Source organism: Gadus morhua, chromosome 12 (assembly GCF_902167405.1).
Source record: "Gadus morhua chromosome 12, gadMor3.0, whole genome shotgun sequence".
In the NCBI taxonomy this organism is placed as follows: Eukaryota; Metazoa; Chordata; class Actinopteri; order Gadiformes; family Gadidae; genus Gadus; species Gadus morhua.
In genome coordinates, this window is record NC_044059.1 from 12,111,725 (window position 1) to 12,133,676 (window position 21,952).

The 21,952-nt window shown below is 46.6% G+C and overlaps 1 protein-coding gene across 3 annotated transcripts in view; it reads right to left on the reverse strand.

Annotated features, from left to right (window-relative positions):
- Positions 1 to 21,488, reverse strand: part of lpp (LIM domain containing preferred translocation partner in lipoma) — a 117,450-nt gene extending 95,962 nt beyond the window's left edge. The window contains exons 1-3 of one of the 3 annotated variants that reach the window (XM_030372218.1): positions 21,241 to 21,462; positions 17,404 to 17,483; positions 6,891 to 6,934 (exon numbers count right to left, since the gene is read on the reverse strand). The gene's annotated coding sequence lies outside the window, so the exon portion shown is untranslated. Of the gene's footprint in view, positions 1 to 6,890; positions 6,935 to 17,403; positions 17,484 to 21,240 lie in introns of all 3 variants that reach the window. The other 2 variants (XM_030372219.1, XM_030372220.1) reach the window with 2 other exon arrangements.
- Positions 21,489 to 21,952: the final 464 nt, after the last annotated feature.

Sequence of the window (21,952 nt, forward strand, 5' to 3'; positions counted from 1 at the left end):
TGGAATCTCCGTCTCCGAGGGAGCGCCGAGATGCCAGGAGTCCTTCTCCATCGTCGAGGTGGACTTAATTATCGCCCCGGACGCACAAACAACGATAAGGCCCGTGGACGAGCCACAATGACTGCCGGTGCGGTCACCATCTTGGGAAATGAGTTACGATGAAGTCAATCTAGTCTGCAATTAGACAGGCCATTTTCAATGATGGTGGTGGTGGTAGAGAGAGAGTGAGTGTGAGTGTGAGTGTGTGTGTGTGTGTGCAATCTCTCCTCACCATATTGGAGTGTATTTTTAGGACTTTTTGGAAAGTTCTTGGAAGAGCAAATTCATGAACTTCACGGTGTTCGGCGATCTATTAAAATTCCATCGCTGCTGTATGTGTGAACTCTGAATCAACCAATGGGCCGATGCAGCTCTGATCTGAAAGGACCCGTTCTCCCACTGCGGCGTAGTGGGGCGGTCGACGTTAGATATCGTTGAGACGATATTGGACTGATGGAATGGGACTGAATGGACGTCACTTCGACCTCCAGTAGGTTCCAGTCGGTCAAGTGCGAGGGCAGAGCTGTGAGGGAGATTGACTCCCAGACAGAGGCACTGAGTTCGATGCCCGCAGTCTGTCAGGCGCACCCTTCTTTGAGCCGCCGGCCAGACAAGGTGATGGACCCTCTTTGTACACAACAGACCGTCTGATGCCAAAAGAGGTGCCGCCGAACAACGTCTGTTAGCGTCGCGGGGTGCGTCTAACGAACGCCGTCTCCCCGCTCCGAGGGTCCCGCGAGAAGGGGAGGAGGAGGAGGTTTTAAGTGAATGGTAGACGGCGTGAGCCTGGCCCTACGACAGCCTCTCCACATTACAGGCTTATCCCCTGAATCCTCCGTGAGCGATACACATTCCTTCTTAAACTGGATTTGGGCTCGGCCACGTAATCCCCCCTCAGCCGCACTGCTGGCGAGGAGAGGCCCCGAATCAACTTATTATTGATAACATTTTGTTGTTGGCAGAATGGGGATGACTTCGGCGAAGAGAATCCCTTTAGAACAGATTATAAAAGACGCTAAGGAAGGGAAATCGCAGCTCAGGAGGATTTTAATTTTTTCGAATACACACACTTCGAATACACACACGCACACACACTTAGAAACGTTTGACGCGCATGGACGACAGTCGATTCTCCCCCGGTGCCGTAGCCTCCGGAATCGCCTCGATTTCACTCTTACGGTAGAAAAGATGGTATGAAGAGAAGCAGCTGGATTTAGATTTGTTTTTCCGTTTTAACTCTCAGACATTGTCTCCAACCTCCAACTCGTCTTGCTCAGGAACCACAAGCCAGGCCCTCTCCCATCTGTCTCCGCATTCCTTTGGCGGCGGTCCACACACACTCACACAAACGCACAAACAATGGGGGGAAATCAGCCAGTGATCTGTATTATTTCTTCACCTCCTGTCCCCTGGTGAATAGGACGAGCACACAATAACGCGTTAAAACAGAGGCTTACGTTAAACAATCCTGTCAAACACACTGCCAGACGACGCGGGATCGCTGAGGAACGCAACACCTGGCTTTGCCAAGTGTTGCTCCTTCCCCAACTGCCAGAACGAGAAACGGGTTGAGGAGACGGTGAAATGTATTTATAGTCACTAGTCAACTTTATCTGTTGTTGCTGTTTTAATGTAAAAATGTAGGTTTAATGTAAAACATCATTTATTAATATATAATGCCAAAATAACATTTATCATGTTTTTTGTTTTTTTTGGGAAGGTTCTGGCAATAATCACATTAAGTTCTAAATATATGTACAGAACCACATTTTACAATGATTGTTGGGGGTTTTAATGTAAAATGTAGGGTTACTGTTAAATTATATTTATTAATATATATACACATGTCGTTTTCATTGTTTATTTATCGTTCAAGAAAACTGAATGTCAGTTGGATCCGTTTTCATATGTCAGTTTAAAACCTGTTCTTCGTCCAGGCCAGCTGAAAGACCTCGACATTAATCATGAACTTGGAGACACATCGTCGGATCAACCGTGAATCATTCTAGGATCCCTCTTATCTATTTCTATGACATTTCCATCCTTCGTTCCCAACCTCTGAGCGGGAAAAACACAAAAGGGCCGACAATCTGTTTGTCCAAAAACATTTGGCGGGCGTCGGACCGCCTGTTTTTAAACGACGAGTCTTAGGCTTAGGTCCCAGTGGTTAGCCCGTTAATCTCCCGATTCGCCTCTCCCTTTCTCCCTCCGTCTCCCCCCGACCCCTGACCCCTGGACCCATCCAAAGAAGATTAATTGAAAAGGAAACTTCCGCCCTCCCCGGAGATGTGTTTTTGCACTTCTCCGTGATACTTAATTGACCGTTCGCTGTTGCCGTTTACTCAGCAGTGCTAATCCGGTTAAAACCGGCCCGGGCCATCGGCCCCCGGCGTCAACACCGCTCTTAATCAGCCGCAGCTTTGCCGATCTCCGCCGTGTCCTGTTGACGTGTTGTCCACAGATCACTGGATCCTCCTGGCTGATTTGGTGAAGTGCAGATGGGCGGCTGAATCGCACAGCAATCACACACGCAAAACACGCAATGTTTGTTTTGATCGTACGGTACACGCCATGACTGCATTTTGTTGTTGTACATCGTTGACCCCCGGTTGTCCTAGGACCTGTCTGATATATGTGGAGATGCACTTACATTAGACAGGGTCTCCTCTTCCAGGACCTGACTAATGTATGTGGAGGTACACATACATTAGACAGGTCCTTGAAGAGGAGAACCTCTAATGTATGTGGAGGTACACATACATTAGACAGGTCCTTGAAGAGGAGAACCTCTCTCATGTATGTGGAGGTACACATACATTAGACAGGTCCTTGAAGAGGAGAACCTCTCTAATGTATGTGGAGGTACACATACATTAGACAGGTCCTTGAAGAGGAGAACCTCTCTAATGTATGTGTAGTAATGTATATGTAATGCCTGATACATGTGCACCTCTACAACATATTATTCCTGTAGGTCTCATCCTACAGGTGTTTTGTACAAGATGTACGTAATTAATCCCAGACCGGACATTTGGACGACACAGGAGAAGGTAGCAGACATTAAAAAAACATTAAAATGCCCCTTTTTAGTTTTCCTACAAAACAAAAAGGTACATTTAATGTTTTCATACAGAACGTGAGTCGTCAAGACGTTAATGTAATGCACAAAGAAGAAGAAGAGTTCTGAACCCGAGGGTCTGGCCGGCGGTATCCGAGTGGAAAGACCCCGTATCTATGACCCACAGGATCCCTCAAAGATCTCCTGAGGAAGGACGGCCTGGAGCTCACTGGCTCTACGCCCCGAACACACGGAGACCCACTCTGAGACAAACAACAACTCACTAATACTGGGACGGCAAAAACAAGCGTTGAATCAAGTCGGTTGTGTTTTGTAAAGCCCTTAAACCCCTTTACAGTTTGAGGCCGTCACCAGACCGCATCATCACACACCTCCTGAGCTATGACCTCTGACCTTGAGACGGAACACAGTAGTGTAGTACTAGTAGTATGAGTAGCAGCGTCGTAGTAGTATTAGTAGTAGTAGCCGCATTAGTATTGTCATCATCAGATAACACACATGCTCTCTACAGCCATGGATGACACATAAGCTGTGTTCGAAATCGTTTCCTATCACGGATATACTGCACTATATAAGGTGCTCGCCATTTTGTAGTGGTGTTCGAATTCACAGTGGTTAATTTCATGCACTATATATAGTGGATTTAAAATACCCAGAATTTTAGTGTACATACGATGTACCCTACATGTTACTCCCGTATACCACAATGCAATGCGGTCGTGTTTTTCCAGAGGAGAAGAAGAAGCTGAATAGCCGCGAAAACGAATACATTTAATGATGGAGTCTCCCGCTTTCGTTTAGAAATGTTAACAATTTGTTTGGGATTTAACCTAGAAAATCTAACATTCAAATAAAAAAGGAAGAAACGTTGATCGAGGAAATGTAACATTCAACATCAATACAACCTCCAGCTTTCCTCGTGAGCGCCCGGTTTGTTTACATGATGTGGGCGCGTCTCTCTGCGTCACACAAATACCCGGCGCATTCACTGACGCAAATGACGTTTAGAAATGTTCAGCGTAGTGTCCGAATTCTCGTTTGTTCGTTCCCTATGTAGTGCACTATATCATGAACACTACATAGGGAATAGTGAGTGAGTGAATAGGGAACGATTTCGAACACAGCTTCTGTTTGAGCATGCTGCTGTCTTGGGGTCACCTGGCCAGGTGCGGCTGTGATGGGGTCACCCATAGCCCTCCTAAACACCCCTGCGTTCCCTCTTGACGATTAAGGGAGTTTCTAGGGTTAAGGGTCGTCATGACTAGATGGCCTATGATGCCCTTTGAGACTGTTCATGTGATTAAGAGCTACACAGAGAAAACAGTATGTAGAGTTCATAAAGTGGACGAGGTCAACTTCAATTGGTGGTTAAGAGGCTGGGATTTACAGTTAATTGGTCAGACTATGAGACAAGCAGCTGTTGTGATGTTAGTCACAGATAACGAGTGTCTCTACGGAAGCGACTTCCTTCCGCTCGCTAAATCAACTTCGACTGGGCCGCGGAGTGTATAACTTAATCGATGTAGACAGGATGAACCTGAGATTGAGACGAATGACTTTTTGGTAACGAACACAAGCGAGCGATTATAATATTTCCTAAAAAGGAGGGCAGAAGACAATTCCCAAGACGCGCTCCCCAGACGGGCCGGAGGTATCTGGAGCACCGCGTCCATTCAGATAAAGAGGCGCCGCTATTTAAAACCCCAATCCAAGACGGACCCCGGGGCAAGTCACGACCAAGAAACACTCAAGCCTTCTCCTAAACACTCTTGTTCTTCAACAGTGAGGCAACGAGGGAAACTAGCACATCTTGGAGACTGCTAGGGGGCTAAGGTTAGGCAACAACCCAAACTAGTTAGGCACATTTCAGACTGTAGGAGGGTTGTTTAGGCAATGAGCCTAACGAGTGTATCTTAGACTGCAGGTGGGCTAGTTGGGCAATGAGCCTAACTAGACGGCAGGAGGGCCACAAACACAACTGGAAGGTTGCTGGTTCCATCCCCAGCTCCTCCTTGCTAACTGTTGATGTGTCTCAGAGCAAACACACCCTTCCTAGCTGCTCCCGACGAGCTGAATGGGTGAATGAAGGGGTGTATGAATGTGCTATTGAATGTGCATCAATGTGTGTAGGAATTGGTTTATGAATGTTTGATTACATGGGTGAATGAATGTGTGTATGAATGGGTTTATGAATGATTGATAACATGGGTGAATACATAGTGTGTATAAATGTATGTATGAATGGTTTCATGAATGCGTTATTGAATGGGAGAATGAATGGGTGAATCTGAGGCACTCATTGTAAATCGCCTTGAGAGGCCAAAGGTGGGAGAAGCACGATATAAATACATCCCAGTTAGCATTTATTGGGGTTGATATGTTGATCAACTGAATGTTTAGGTACAATCCAAACCACACACTCTGGTTATTCTTCCCTTTCCATTCGGCCCCGGTTTATATATTTTTCTCCACAGCGTAACGCTGCCTGCGTCCCACTTCTCTAAATAAGGTAGGGAAGTTCTACAAACTTCTCCTGTGCACAACAACCCAGACCGGTTTAACCATGAGCGTCTGGTCTCAGGGTAGAGGAAACACCACCATCTGATTACCACAAGGCCCGCCTCTTTCCCCAGGGCCGAAGCCCCAGGGCATGCTGGGAGAGAGAGAGGGCGGGGGGGGGGGGGGTCGGGTCGCATGACGCTACAGGGAAACCTCATCAAGTACCAAACACGTTGAGGCCGGGCGACCGTGTCCGACTCGACTACTTTCAGAATGTCTTCGGATGACATCGTTGACCAATATGGACTCACAACGGCTACTGTTACACGGACGCTTCAACTTTAAGTAGGAGCCTGTGGTTTCCATGGCGATGTGGCATTAAAACCAAACTCATAGTTGGCAAAAGAATAGCAGATAAGGCCTTTTGCATAATATGTCCGATTTAGTCTGAAATCTGTCTGTCCTTAAAGAAATATCTATAGTTGTTCATCTGGTGTAAGAGCATGTGCCTTATAAATGTTATAAATATATAAAACATATTCAACAAATGTGAAACCATTTGGGACGGATTTAACAATAATGAATGTCATGTAAACGCACAATAATCTTTTCTCCAACTGCGTGCGTTGATGGTCACGGCACCAGCGCCATTCAGCATATATCAAACATTCAGCCTCCAGTGTGCGTAGAGGACGTCTCTGAATAGGTTCTTGTCTGTTAAACATCCCCTCAGAGCGAGGCTTTAACCACGTGGACACACAAGTACGCAACTCACTCCAGGACACTAGGCGATGACGGGGATCGAACTCACGACCTTTGGGCTACAAATACACGGCCGGGGCTGGAGGTCACAGCCAGCCCTTGGTGGAGGTCACAGCCGCCGTCGAGCGCCGCTGCAGGGGAATGTATCTGGACGGTGGAACCTGCTAGCTTCTCCCTGCCGCATAATCCCAACCCGTCGGAGAACCCCCTCGACCGAGAGCTGCTCATCCCCTGACGAGAAGGTGCACTCGGGTGGCTGAGTCATTTAGGACTAGATCTTGGTTTTTTTGTGAAAAATATCTAGTTTCTTGTCTAATTTCTCTTTTATTGCTCTTAATTACATTAAACCACCAATAACCAAAATAGAAAATGATTGAACTGACCTTTTGATTTCAGTGGCTACACTTCCCGGTGGATGTTTTTTGTTAGACCATGACTAAATAGTTCTCTTTATCATCGATGGGGGATGTTTACATGATAACAGGACAGGAATCGACAGAGCAGGTCTCACCTTGATGTTGGAGAGGAGAGGAGCAGGTCACTGAGGAGCAGACACTGAGGAGACACAAAGAGAAGGGGTTAAACTACGGTCTGAGGATAGACAGAGAGAAGGGGTTAGACTACGGTCTGAGGATAGACAGAGAGAAGGGGTTAAACTACGGTCTGAGGAGAACAGAGAGAAGGGGTTAAACTACGGTCTGAGGATAGACAGAGAGAAGGGGTTAAACTACGGTCTGAGGAGAGAGAGAGAGAGAGAGAGAAGGGGTCAAACTACGGTCTGAGGAGAACAGAGAGAGAGAGAGAGAGGAGGTCTGGGGTTAAACTACGGTCTGAGGAGAGACAGAGAGAGAGGAGGTCTGGGGTTAAACTACGGTCTGAGGAGAGAGAGAGAGAGAGAGAGAGGAGGTCTGGGGTTAAACAACAGAGAGAGGAGATCTGGAGGTTAAACTACGGTCTGAGGTGAGAGAGAGAGGAGGTCTGGGGTTAAACTACGGTCTGAGGAGAGACAGAGAGAGGAGATCTGGGGTTAATCTACGGTCTGAGGAGAGAGAGAGAGAGAGAGGAGGTCTGGGGTTAAACTATGACAGCAGTCAACTCAGACAGCAGAGTCGTCACCAGAAATAAGATGACTTTATACATTTATTTTTTCAGTTGATTAGAATTCTACATTTATCGTTGACATTTCACTCCTGTCACAATAATTATCAGCAAAAAATATAAAGAAAAATATATAAAGAATTATATCTAAAGGCAGAAATAAACTTTTGCCTGAAAGTGACAAACCTAAAGTTTTTATTTATTAATAATACGAATAATAGTAATAACAAAAGGAGGCTGAAACGTCTATTTGTGGCGTAGGGAATGTCCTACATTTAGATTAAATACAGGTAGGGGTGGGGGGGGTTGGGGGTCCCTAGGGCCCAGATGTGTGCAGTGTGTGTGATGTGTTTGAGGTGTGTGTGTGTGTGATGTGTTTGAGGAGTGTGCGTGACGACTCTGGGTTTGTGCGTGTTGGGGACTTCTTTAGTTGTGATAAATTGACGGTGTCAGATTCCCCCACGCAGAGCGAAGAATACCAGAGGGAGCCCCGCCCCCCTCAGTCAGTCAACAACACGTGTGTGTGTGTGTGTGTGTGTGTGTGTGTGTGTGTGTGTGTGTGTGTGTGTGTGTGTGTGTGTGTGTGTGTGTGTGTGTGTGTGTGTGTGTGTCTGTTTGTGTGTGTGTGCGAGTGTGAGTGCGACTGTGTGTGTCTGTTGGTGCGTGCGTGCGAGTGCAACTGTGTATGCGTGTGTGGGTGGGTGTTCCTAGATGAAGGAGACCTACTGAGGTCGACTGGGTTTGGGGATCAAACCCAGAATCTTTTGGCGGGGATCGAACACCATAGCCACATGTTTTATGAATATAGCAGACACTTGAGCGTTTCTTGATTCTACATGGTGTGTAACGTTTTAATGTTTAAGAGAAAACACGGATGATTAGCATGATGGCACATGATAGTCTTCTATAAATTCAACCCTAATTTAAAGAGTGATCTTATTTGAGAGCACAATTCTCACTTAAAAATGTTTAATGAAAACCAGATGTTGAAACTAAAACCGTTTTAATAAGAGGGTATAAATAGTTTAAAGCAATTTCATTTTGCGCTTTGAACATTCTACTTTATGCTTGCAGGTAAATGTCAAGATAAACTCTGAACTCGTGAACAAGTTTGAAAGGATTAATTAAAACCTGCCGCTTTTTATTTTTACACCACCAGATCATCTCAGTCGGATTCGCAAAGCCTCAAAACATTTAAGACAAAGAAAAGACATCACTGCGGACATATTGACACGCAAAATATTATTCATATTTAGCAAGAGCAGTGGGAGTTAAACCTTTTATAAAAATTACAAAAAAAAAGCACAACTATACACTAGTGCCACTTAAATATTTACTTTCAGGGCCGAGCATTCGTAAACAACAATATAAAAAAAAACATATCTTTTTACACCGACTATGGAATGATGATTGAATCACGAAGAGGATGTTCTAGAATCTAGAGGGTTCCATGCATTAAGAACCAGGCGACACTTGCAGCCATGACGACTCTTAAAAACAGCCAAAAACAATTAGTACCATTCCTGCAACCGTCCCCACTGCAGTTATATTAAGGATCTTGGATCTCTTCTTGTATGAAGCTTTGGTAAAGGCAAGATTATTTTCTCAAGTGCAAACCTTGCACTGTAAGAGTGAATGCCTTTCACCGACGTCTCATTTTATGAATGAACTGCTGACAGCTAGTGGGCTATTGCAACCTGACCAGTCTATTGTGATTGGACTGAAGTGAACTCATCATGCCTCTGCCACCCGTCTGCCTGCCTTCCAAATGGATATTTGACAGTTAGACTCAGAAGTTAATTCACATTCATAAAAAAAAAAACGAAATTACTCAATTTTAAAGTATTATATTTCGCTCTCTATATATATATTCAAATAAAACCAAGCAATTTATTAAATGTCAAGTCCATTAAGATAACGAAGGTGGGAGCATTTGGCTTCAATGGCTCATGTAGGAACTTGAAAGATAAAGATGAAATTATCACTGCCATTAAATGTTGGGACATGGAGCAATTTGCTATCAGGTGTGAGGAATCTCCCCAGAACCGGAGAGCATTAAGCTCAATTCTAAAGGGTTCGCCCAGGTCAAAGGAAAAGTCATTTTAAACACTCAAAAGGCTCTTTGTTTCACTTTAAGATGGATGAATTTCCAAGAGAATACTTTTGATCCCATTTGAATAAATAGGCCAACGGCGGGAGCCAATCAAAACGCTGCCATCAAAGTCCCGGCACTTTGCCGGTACTTTACCATCAACATATGGTGCCATCATTTATGGGTGAAAGTAGTGTGTCAGCTGAATCGCTAATAATGATAATAATAATATTTGGTAAGACATATGGTGGCATGTGACTCAGGAGATAGAGCGGATTGGCTGGTAACCGGAAGGTTGCTAGTCCGATCCCCAGCTCCGTGTCGAGGTGTCCCTGAGCAAGACGCCTCCCCCTGACTGCTCCCGACGAGCCGGCTGTCGCCCTGCGTGGCTGACTCCGCCGTCGGTGTGTGAATGTGTGCATGAACGGGTGAATGTGAGGGCGATATTATAAAGCGCTTTGAGCGTCCACTGGTTAGAAAAGCGCGAAATGCTAAATGTCATCTGCAAATCCTAGTGCCCACCAGAATATGAGAGCGAGCGCCCAACAAACACCCTCCTCTCCGGGGAGCAGTGACCTCACCACACCAGTGTTATCCTCGCCTCCCCACTCCCAGCCAGAGTACTCTCTCTGACACAGATCCCCCAGCAGGAAGCTGCCAGGAGCCAGGGCTCCGTCAGGGCCCTCCTAAGTGCTTGTTCTGTGGGCCAGCGCTGCAGTCTGGTTACCATGGAGGAAGCCGGTAGAGCCCGGAGAATATCTCCCAGGATCCACCTGGGCTCTCTCTCTCCCACCAGGCTAACCCTATTTATAACTGGACACATGCCTAACCTGAAGTACAGTACTACTTACAATACCATGTGTAGAAACAATGGTACAGTACTAGGAACAGTACCAAAAGCTACAGTACTACGTACAATACCACGTGTAGTACCAAATGGTCCACTTCTACATACAATACTAGGAACAGTAGCAAAATCTACAGTACTACGTACAGTACTTATCAAGGCAGTACTTTGTACAGTACCAACAGATGGAATACTAGGTATAGTACCCAGTATGATAATTATGGGTGGCTCTGCATTGACGCAGTACTTGGTTCATAGTACAAATACATCGCAGTACTAATGGGCAAAGTACTAGGAGGACTTTGGTACAGTTATAATGGGCAATGTAGAGTATTAGAACTAATGGATGCATTACTATCGGCTATAGTAAAGAAACAAAGACAATCTTATCTACTATTGTGCATAATTATATTTTCTACCATTCTATTCCTTTCAAATCATCACCCTCGCACCCTCTTTAATGGTTTTTAATTTGTACTGGTAAAAATAAATCGCTCACAAGGGGAACACTTATCTTTACGCCAAAAATAAAAAAATACTACCTTCTTTTCATAAACACAATTATGAACTTTGCAATCAAGATACCAATTAATCTGAAGCGCTTCCGTAAATGGATGCTACAATATTGCCACAACAGCTTAGTTGGTTGAAAAGTAAACTGTTCATCACCTTAGGCCATTCTGGAGTCCGGATTTTCTACATGTACATTCACAGAGTTTAGCAGACGCTTTTATCCAAAGCGACTTACAATAAGTCCATTTGTCAGAAGAAAGAGATCAACAATATATCGCTGTCGGTACAGTTAGGATGTTCATAGAAACAAGTGTCACGCTCTTACAATCGCTAGTTTAACCCATTCCCCGTATACAACAGAGATAGCATCTTGTAGCATCTTATCCTAGCTAAGTACTATTTCTAAGGGCCAGGATGTACAACATACAAAAAAATGCAGGGAGATCCCCTATGTCTTTATTCTCCCTAAATCTTTATTCCACGAAAGGGAAGTTAATAATTTGATATTTGCTGGACTACTTTCAATTTCAGTTTATTCCATTCTAAAACGTTCATAAATTAACTTAGCATATGGCTGTGTGTATTCAAACTTCCTTAGAATGAACGTGCCTAGGTCACACAGCCAGGCATGTCCGCGCACTATTAAAGATTCATGCTCCAACGGAGACCAAAGGCTTGTGAAGGAAATGTAAATTATTGACGGATAACTAAATGACCTTTTATAAATAAAAAAGGTTTTTCCATCTTCAGGAAGTCCGTACAAAAAAGAAGATGTCTTTTTGAGAATAATACTATTTTGAATAAAAAATGTGATAAAACATTTAACAGGGTTTCATACAACCTCATTCGAAGAATATTTTAGTTCTGAATTTATAATGTTAGTTTGAAGACGCTAGTGAGATTTTATTAAGGCATGATCCAAAGGCTTGAGCTAACTTTATCACCTAGCGCTGCACAGGCTAACTGTAGCACCTAGTGTTACACAGGCTAACTGTAGCACCTAGCGCTGCACAAGATAACTGTAGCAACTAGCCCTGTAGTGGCTAACTGAAGCACCTAGCGCTGCACAAGATAACTGTAGCAACTAGCCCTGTAGTGGCTAACTGAAGCACCTAGCGCTGCACAGGCTAACTTTAGCACCTAGCGTTGCACAAGCTAACTTAAGCACCTAGCGTTGAACAGGCTGGCTTTAGCACCTGCACTGCACAGGCTAACTTTAGCACCTAGCACTGCACAGGCTAACTTTAGCACCTAGCACTGCACAGGCTAACTTTAGCACCTAGCGCTGCACAGGATAACTTTAGCACCTAGCGCTGCACAGGCTTACTTTAGCACCTAGCACTGCACAGGCTAACTTTAGCACCTAGCACTGCACAGGCTAACTTTAGCACCTAGCACTGCACAGGCTAACTTTAGCACCTAGCGCTGCACAGGATAACTTTAGCACCTAGCGCTGCACAGGCTTACTTTAGCACCTAGCGCTGCCAGCGCATTGTATTTGTTGCTGACACATTATATCGCTTACAAATCAAGGTCAGGGTGAGGATTTAAAGATTAAGTCTGATATCAACGTTAGGCCTCAGAGCAGAGACTTAGCGCACACACCCCAACCTGCCACACAATGGGTCGCCACCGGTGATAGGATCATACCGACATAAGCTCCATGTTGAGGCTACCGTTCAACACGGAGGCAAATTATCTCAGATGCATGTCACCTGGAAACCCAGAGGATAATAGTCCACTGAGTGTCCGGTCTGAGCCTGCAACGGCCCGAGCCCGCTCCGGCCCGAGCCGGCTCCAGCCCGCTTAACTACACGCCATCGGTTCCAAAAACTGTCTGCCATGTTTACACACACACACACGCACAGTGTGCGAGCTCTTGTGAACACGCCGTGTCCATATACATTCCAGTGTGTGCGCACGTGTCTGTGTGTCTGTCTGTGTCTGTGTCTGTGTCTGTGTGTGTGTGTGTGTGTGTGTGTGTGTGTGTGTGTGTGTGTGTGTGTGTGTGTAGTGCCGCTAGTGAGTCAGTAACTACAGCAGAGCGACGTGCTGTGCAGCAGCCTTGGGAGTGATTTAGGTCAGTAGGTAATTGCATTCCTGCACCGCGGGAGGCTAGTTGGGTGGCTGCTGCAGGAGCCATCGCACGCTCCACGGGCCACGGGGGCGGGGCCGGGTGACCGCGGCCCTTCTGTCCCCGGGGACCGGCTCTCTCTACCACGCCGCTCTCCCGTGTCCGGCGGCGTTTAGCCAACAGCACCTCAGCTCCGGTTCAACAGAACCGCTCTCCTGGACGAAGCAGGGAGCGATGTCTCCAGAGTTTAAAGAGCGGGAGAACGAGGCGACGCCGGGCCCTCCGCTACGACGTCCCCACAATGAAGACTATGGTGTTATCATCCTCGTTCCACAGCTACACCCTAGTACCTCTCCCCGACGCAGGGGCTCCCCGACCTGGCTCAGAGGGGGGTCCGCACTGAGCTGGGGGGGGGCTCACAATAGCCTCTGAATTACCTTAAAGGAACATATCCGCCAACTGAGAAAGGTCATTTGCATTCCTCCATACCGCTAACACTTTGCTCTCATATTTAGTGTCCCATTATGGCACGCAGCCGCCATTCGGCATCCCACTTTTCCCGCTCTTTTGTGCGTTGTAATGTGAACATGGAGCGGAGTCCCACCTTTAAGAGGCTTTTAAAATCAATTTATAGACGCGAGGCATTCAAGGAGCACAAGGTTATGGCGATTCCTAACAATAACCAGAGAAAGGATTGAATAGCCCTGAAGGTCGACTCAAACTACGGTGAACGTGAGAAGTATGAGGATGACGAGCCCAGGGGACTAGAAGAAAGAGAAACTATGGAAACAGAACAGAGGTTCATGTGATCACGTCTCTTTCTACATTCATATAATTACAAATCGTCGCCATTCTACAAAGACGTTCTCCAGCAGAGCAGGAGGGAAGAGGTGTCTTACATGGTTGGTAATATGATTAACCACAGAGGTGCTGTAATATTCAGTACTTTGTTAATCCACTTGGGATGACGCAAAACATTCAGCAATGCATCTTCACTCATCACATTGTGATAATTACCATCTTTGTAATGACTTTATGAAATTTTTACGATACAACAAATACCCAAAACCTTGCACAAGGTTGCTGGTTCTACACACACATGCACTTGTTCTACACAACAGTGCACTGGTTCTACACAAACGTGCACTGGTTCTACACAAACGTGCACTGGTTCTACACAACCATGCACTGGTTCTACACACACATGCACTGGTTCTACACACACATGCACTGGTTCTACACAACCATGCACTGGTTCTACACACACATGCACTGGTTCTACACAACCATGCACTGGTTCTACACAAACATGCACTGGTTCTACACAAACATGCACTGGTTCTACACACACATGCGATGGGCTCTAGACAAACAAAAACATTCTCTTGTTCCTCACAAACCTATGCTGGTTCTACACTAACATGCGCTGGTTCTACACTAACATGCGCTGGTTCTACACTAACATGCGCTGGTTCTACACTAACATGCGCTGGTTCTACACTAACATGCGCTGGTTCTACACTAACATGCACTGGTTCTACACTAACATGCGCCGGTTCTACGCTAACATGCGCCGGTTCTACGCTAACATGCGCCGGTTCTACACTAACATGCGCCGGTTCTACACTAACATGCGCTGGTTCTACACTAACATGCGCTGGTTCTACACTAAAGCGTCCTTCGATTCCATTAGTGCCAATGCACTGCTACCGGACACAACTTCGGTACCATCTCTCCTCTCCACCAGCTATCTCTCAACCGCAGCGTTTCCTGCCGCTGTGTCCTGTCCGCCAACCGCTGGGCGACCAGAGCAGGCGTAGAGGATGCGGCGTACCGATGCGGGGGGGCCCGATACGCCGGGGGCCGGTTCGGATGCGGCACGAGTCGATGAACTATGCTGTTAACACTATCCTTCACAAAACACGTTGGAAGCCACTCAAGAGGCGGTGTAAAATGGGAGGGAAACCGCAACGGTTTCCTTAACGCCAGCATTGACACCCCGACACCACCCTGGCCCCCCTCAACGTGTGTATTGTGTATTAAGAGCATCGGGCCCCTGGGGGCCCTGACCCACTTAAAGTGGGTCCAAGTTGGAGTTCGCAACTTAGTTTACAACCGCCACACACGGCGCCGAGTATTGATGTCGGTGTGTGTGGCGCACGTGTGCGAAGCGCCGTCAGAAGTGCTTGTTAAAATAGTGAGCCGTAGTGTATGGGGGCGGGCGGGGAGGGGGGGCGGGCACAGTGTGATGTACCCCCCCTCGTTTCCTCGCCGGGTTTTGCTTGCCGTCTAGACGCGTGCACGAGTACAACCGCCCACACACACACACACACACACACACACACACACACACACACACACACACACACACACACACACACACACACACACACACACACACACACACACACACACACACACACACACACACACACACACGGTAGCGTTGACGGGAGGTCTTTGGATGGCTACGGGGACTTGTGTTCTCCTCGCGGTTGTTTACTTCTCTGGCAGAACGCGCGACACAATTAATATCCTCCTGCGTAAAGACCGGTGAACGAGCGCCTCGGAGAGGAGCAGGAGACAGAGGAACACGTTCAGCTGCACAGCGTCTCTCTGCACAACGGTTCATCCGAGGCATTCCACTCTACGTTTTGGTGTTCATCTGGTCTCCGGGAACCGAAGTCCGTCAGGTCAAGGTTATGACCGAGGAGAAAAAGCTCCGGTGAAAGCCGTGAGTGTTTTTCGTCTCCCTCACGCTAATCTCCGTTCAATCTCCCACCGTCTGTTTTCTGAGAATCATTAGCTATACGGCAATCAGGACTCGGAAAAAAACAAAAACAAAAAAGTAATCCAATCCCTAAAACGAGTGTCTTAATGAGTCCCCTAATCGCCTCCTCCTTACCCCCGGTCCCAGCAGCCCGGCGTAACGAGACGAGTTTATCTGGACTTAATTTGTTGACAAGAGTCATTTAGAGATTACTTAAAACATCTCCTCAAGCAGAGGGGGGGGGGGGGGGGACAGAATCTGTCATCTCGAACTGCTCCGACGGATAATAAGGTTCACTCAACGATGAGCTGAACTCGAGCTGTTTGGTAGAATAACAAAATCGAGACGGAAATAACGAAAACACTGAAGAGCGTTTCAACGATGAACCAAAACCCCTTCTTCTTCATCACTGGGTTCTGAGATGGCAGGGCCGTGATTAATGAACACAGAACTTCAGTCCCCAGGACCAGGAGAGAAGAAGATGAGATGAAGACCAGTGGACCAACGGGATGGAAAGACCAAGCAGGCAGCCTGAAATGTGAAGGCTGAACATGATATCATCACAGCGGTAGGAGAACGCCTGAGTGTATACAGAACTACTGTATAATAGTTACAACACTCTGTTCTGACCGACGGACATTCGATGAGAACCAGAGGCCACTGTCGGAATGATGTTCACAGATCGATCAATAGGTCAACCGCCTCAAATCTAAGAACAATAATCACACTGATGTTCACAGAACGTTCAACAGGTCAACAACCTCAAATCCAAGACAATAATCCAACATCGTAAAACCTCGGAATTTCAAATAAACCGTTGGTGTCTTATCATCCGAAGATAAGAGCCAGAATCAGGTGGAACGGAGCGCGACGCAACAACACTGAAATACTACAAAACAACAAGCACAGATATACTACCGAGTTACAAGGGGGATACTCACAGCTGAGGGACCCACGGAGCAGTGAGGAGCGCTGAGCGGGAGCAGAGAGAGAGGCTCCGGCCAGCGCCCGCTTCGCTCCAGCCCTCTCCTCCGCCGCCGTCGGAGCAGGAGGTAAACATTCCCAAATATGGGGAAAGTATGATGAAAGCTGCGAGGGCCACGGCCCTTTTTTTTTTCATCCGGAATGTTGGAGTTTGGGAGCCAGAGTCACGGCACACATATCTTTCAGGAGGGATCGGAATACTTGGGAATACGGGGGAGTAGGGAGGACGGGGGGGGGGGGGGGACAGCAGGGATGGCGTTCGGACTGACCTAACATGGCTGCCCTGATGGACATGGAGGGGGGGCCCCTGGGGAGCCCGACTTGGCGGATGCGATGCTTTTTCAAGTATGTTTAGGACGCGTTTACACAGGAACCCGAGACAAGGATCTGGGAGCCACCCTGACGATACAGATCACTGGAGATTAAGAAGCACTGGAACCCTGAAAGCTGCCCTTTTTTTTTTTTTATCAGCACTTCTCAGTGGGGAGTCAACTTTCTCTCACTCAGAAGCTAAGGATGACAATTTCAGCAAAGTAACTCATAAAATGAACTTTCTCCCAACCAGAAGCAATGTTCAGGACTATCGTCGCTTCTGAAATAAGAGGAAAAGTTTGTTTCTCAATACGTGTGCATGCCATCGAGGTACCTGTGGTTCTTCTTCTGTTCTTCTGTGTGGAAGGCCTTCTGCAGAACGGCTGTGCTCAACCACAGGGTACACTCCAACGTCTGAAACAACCAAGCAGAAACATGCTCTAGAGCTTCACACAGCTTCACTATAGACAGACAGTCCGAGACAACATGACATAGTAATAATATCATGGTAAAGACACAATTAACATTGGGTGCTAGTATTTGTACTATAATTAACTAGCGGTAGGATTAGTGTTAGCATTGGTGTTAGGGTCAAAGGTCAAAGTGTTTAATTCATCCAATGAGAAGCATTACAGGTCATCTCGGCAAATCAAATTCTTTGGAGCGAGCCACAAATACACACACACACACACACACACACACACACACACACACACACACACACACACACACACACACACACACACACACACACACACACACACACACACACACACACACACACACACACACACACACACACACACACGATATAAAAAGTATAAAACCCATAACAGCAGCGAAAATAGCTCTCTATAAATAAGTCAGAAAAATGTAAAATGTAAATAAGAGCATACATGTGAAATAAGATCCATTACATTGAAATAGGGCAAGTTACAAGCGATTTCCAAATCCATCCGCTTGTGACATCATCAGTCAGTGTGCACCCAGATGTTTGATGGATAGAAATTCGGTTCAATTAACCTCACACCTGGTGGTCAACTAGGCAGTGGGGAGGTTGCGTACCGCGCGTTTGAAGCACTACCCTCTAATTTTAGAAGATATACAGAGCGTGACGGTACCCCTTTAAGGTGGGGGGGTTGGGCTCAGGGGTTAGGGGTTAGCAACGGCTTCAAACTACAACCCAGGCAGCAACCCTCTGTTCGTTATCGGTTAACGACAATCAAAGTCCAAGGGCTGCAGCAGACAATACGGCCCGGCGTGTGGAGACATGACGAGCATGGGGGTGACGGTAACTCAAAGGTGCCTCGCGTTAGATGTCGTGTTCCTCCACGGGTTGACCCAAGCTCTGCTCCACATGGGGGAGGATGTGGTCTGAAGTACGCAGCGTAACTTAACCACAGCACTCTCCCCCTCACTAATGTGATTATCAGCACCAGATCAGGTTTAATGTATTTCAAAGGGTGCTAATGTTGTAAAAGAAAAGACAACATAGGCTGTTTTTAGCAGAACCATGATGCATGTGTTAACTGGACGGGAGGCACAATGAACTGTAGTGGAGATAGTCAGTCAGTTTAAGTTCCTCTCCAGGACGGATGGTTCACTCAGTGACCTCATCTTGATATCAGCGACAGTAAAGACAGATTTATAATTCCTCGTCAAAAATGCCCTGGTCTCTACGGCGACCTTCTATTCATGGTTTTGCTTCGGGGATTTGGAGCGTAGTCCACCAAACCACCAAAGGTCCCCAATTCAGGAAGCTGGCCCTACTATCAGAAACCCAAAGTTACGCCTTATTTCCCGTTCTGTAACGGAGATCTCTACTGATGAGGGACTCATTTGCACGTCTGGTGGAAGGGTACAGAAGGGGAAATAAGTATTTTGAAACTGGTCAGTTTACATGGTGTTGCAATGCAAACCTTTACAGAGACATTACTACTGTACAGATCACTTGTCCAGAGGCTGTGTTAGCCAATCACGCGGTCAAAGATCCTCAGTTTCCGCGACACGATTGGTAAAAAAAACAATATGAAGATAAAGAAAGTGACACCAACCACCGACCCCCACCATATTTTGGATTATTAATCTAAATCCTCGCTTGTGCGACTTCCACCTCGGGGACATCTTCTGCTCTTCATAACGTGAAGATCATCGGTCACAAATGGACATGATATATATGCGAAACCTCCTCCACTAGTTTGTCATAAAGGAACCAGACAAGGTAGCGGGAAAGACCAGGCCGTCCAACACGCTGAGGTCTAGCTTTACAGGAACAGAGAGACCCAGGTAGAGACCCCAAGAGACTAAGGCCCAATCCCATTTCTACCCCTTACGCCTTCCCCTTACCCTTACCCCTTACCCCTTCCCCTTACCCCTTCAAAACAAGGGGGAGGGGTAAGGGGAAGGGGTAAGGGGTAGAAATGGGATTGGGCCCCAGGTCGTAGAGACTAGAGAGTCACGTCGTAGTGACTCACGTCGTAGACACCCAGGACATCGAGTCCCAGGACCTAGAGAGTCTCACTTGGTACCCCTACGGCGGCGGTCCAACACAGAACTACAAACATCGCGGTCCGCAGTGAAGCGCTACTCTAGGTACCCACACAGCGCTGGCCTACAGATCTCTGCTCATTAAAACATGCCATTAAACGCATACAGTAGAAGGACTTGACTTAAACTCACTCTCAAAGGCAGTGGAGGGACTGCGCTTTTAACTTGAAAATCATCAAGGCTGCCAAGTGCATCCTTTTAAAGACAGTTCTGTTTAATGTTGCCTGAGGGTTTTTTTTGTAATGTGTGCGGAGACGACAGATTTATTCAGTTTGATGATGAAGCCCCTGGGACTTTGATGTTATTGATTTGAAATTCCTATCAAAGTAAAAGTTTGAATTCGTGTTTCAGTCTTTTTCAATGGAAACAAGAGATTAATATTTAAGTGCGCTGCCAGCTGCTTCTGTGGTAGAACAATGTCTATAGTGAGGATCAGGACCCTTCCTTCTGCTCTGAAAGTCTAGGAACTCACACACCTCTACGACTGTCACTTCAAGGAATGTGCGAGGATAGCCCGGTGCAGGCAGTGACACGGTGGCGCTAATATATAAACACGAAAAACACGACTTTCTTCAAATAATATTATGCAAGATTAGGGCAAAAGAGAAAGTATTGACACGACACACACACACACACACACACACACACACACACACACACACACACACACACACACACACACACACACACACACACACACACACACACACACTTCCAGTGTATTCTAGGGACAACACCCAAAATAAGGCTGCGTTCTGCTGTTCGCACACATGAATGTATGAATGCATGCATGATGCATTATTGACCATAGTAATATGCGGAATCAAACCCAGAGACAACAGAATAAGGGGCCCAAAGGGTCTACGGAGGCCCCGTGTGTCAGGAAAGAGGTGTGTGAGTAGCAACACATCTCCTGTAATAATGCAGCTCTGCAGGTCAGTGTTGTCACGGAGCATTCAGTACTCCACTAGTTGCTCTTAGAAAGAGAGAGGACAACTTTGAGGCTGTGTTTGGAAGCAGAGAATACAAACACGGATACGCTGTGTGGTCAGTGGACACATGCCACATAGTTTCGACCATAAACCGTGGCGATGTGTCGGGAAACCGAGCAGTACTTGTCGGACGCTTCCTGACAGCATCTACGACTCCTCCACACACTGCGACCATTCAGGGCACAACTTCAGCTCTCCACAGGACTACAGTCACACGAAATAAGCAGTAAACAAGCACTAAAACCCGAGCACACACACATACACATACACATACACCCTCCTGCTCCTCCATTGGTGACAACACCAGCTTTCTTCCGCATGTTTGAGCTGCACACCGCCGGGCTGAAACCCCCCTCTGCTCAAGGGATGTTCACCGACAACACATCGGGGTCCCCCCTGTGTTCAGCCTAATCAATGAATCCACACACAGTAGGTACACGTTTTGGTTCCCGAGGCACCGTGGCCGTGTCCCGGTGAGGCTACGCCCTCAGTGAAAAGTACAGCAGTCTGAACGAGGAAGCACAACAGGGCTCAAACTATTCAAGCACAAACTACCTCTTTCCCCCACAACAACACACACCAAACGCAGGCTGGGGAGGGCAAACACACTCCGAATCACCTCGTCAACTTACCTCGCTTTCTAGGAATACCGGAGCAGGGCTGGGGACAGCGAGGGAGGGAGAGAGAGTAGTTTCAGAATCCCAGTAAAAAAAAGTCAAAAACTTCTTTATCCAAATTCTGGGAGAGCGCAGCGCTCTGGTGGTGACGTCACGGCCCCGGATTCCAGCCGACTCAGTCACTCTGAGTTTGTTTGCCCATGTAAGGCAGTGGGCCCAGCGGTGGATCACTCAACCCCAAAACGCGCTCCACCACACATCCGTGGGCCTGCACAGACAGTTGGACTAATAATAAATAAAGAATAAATATTTCCCAGAAAAATATGAATACATTATCATAATTCTGATCATATTGCGAAATGCTGTGAATGCTGATGCCCCATACTAGTGTTGGGGGATTGCTGTGTTGATTGCATTCTACACGTTTCTTTTATTTTGTTTTTACCAAGACCCTTACCAGTAGGGTTCTGACGTCACTAACGGGCTGAGGTGACTCACAGGGTATGGAACACTAGATATTTTTTTATGTAAATGTACTCAAGTCACAGAGGGTCAAGGGTCAACCACGTCATGAATAGTAGACATTAAATACAATAGCAATACTAAAAAGTATAAAAATACAATAAAGTGACTAAATGGATAAACTTGGAAAACAAACCAATAATATTGGCGATTTTTTTTGTACTTTAACCGCTTTTGAAAGAGCTATGCTAACTATGGCTGTGGT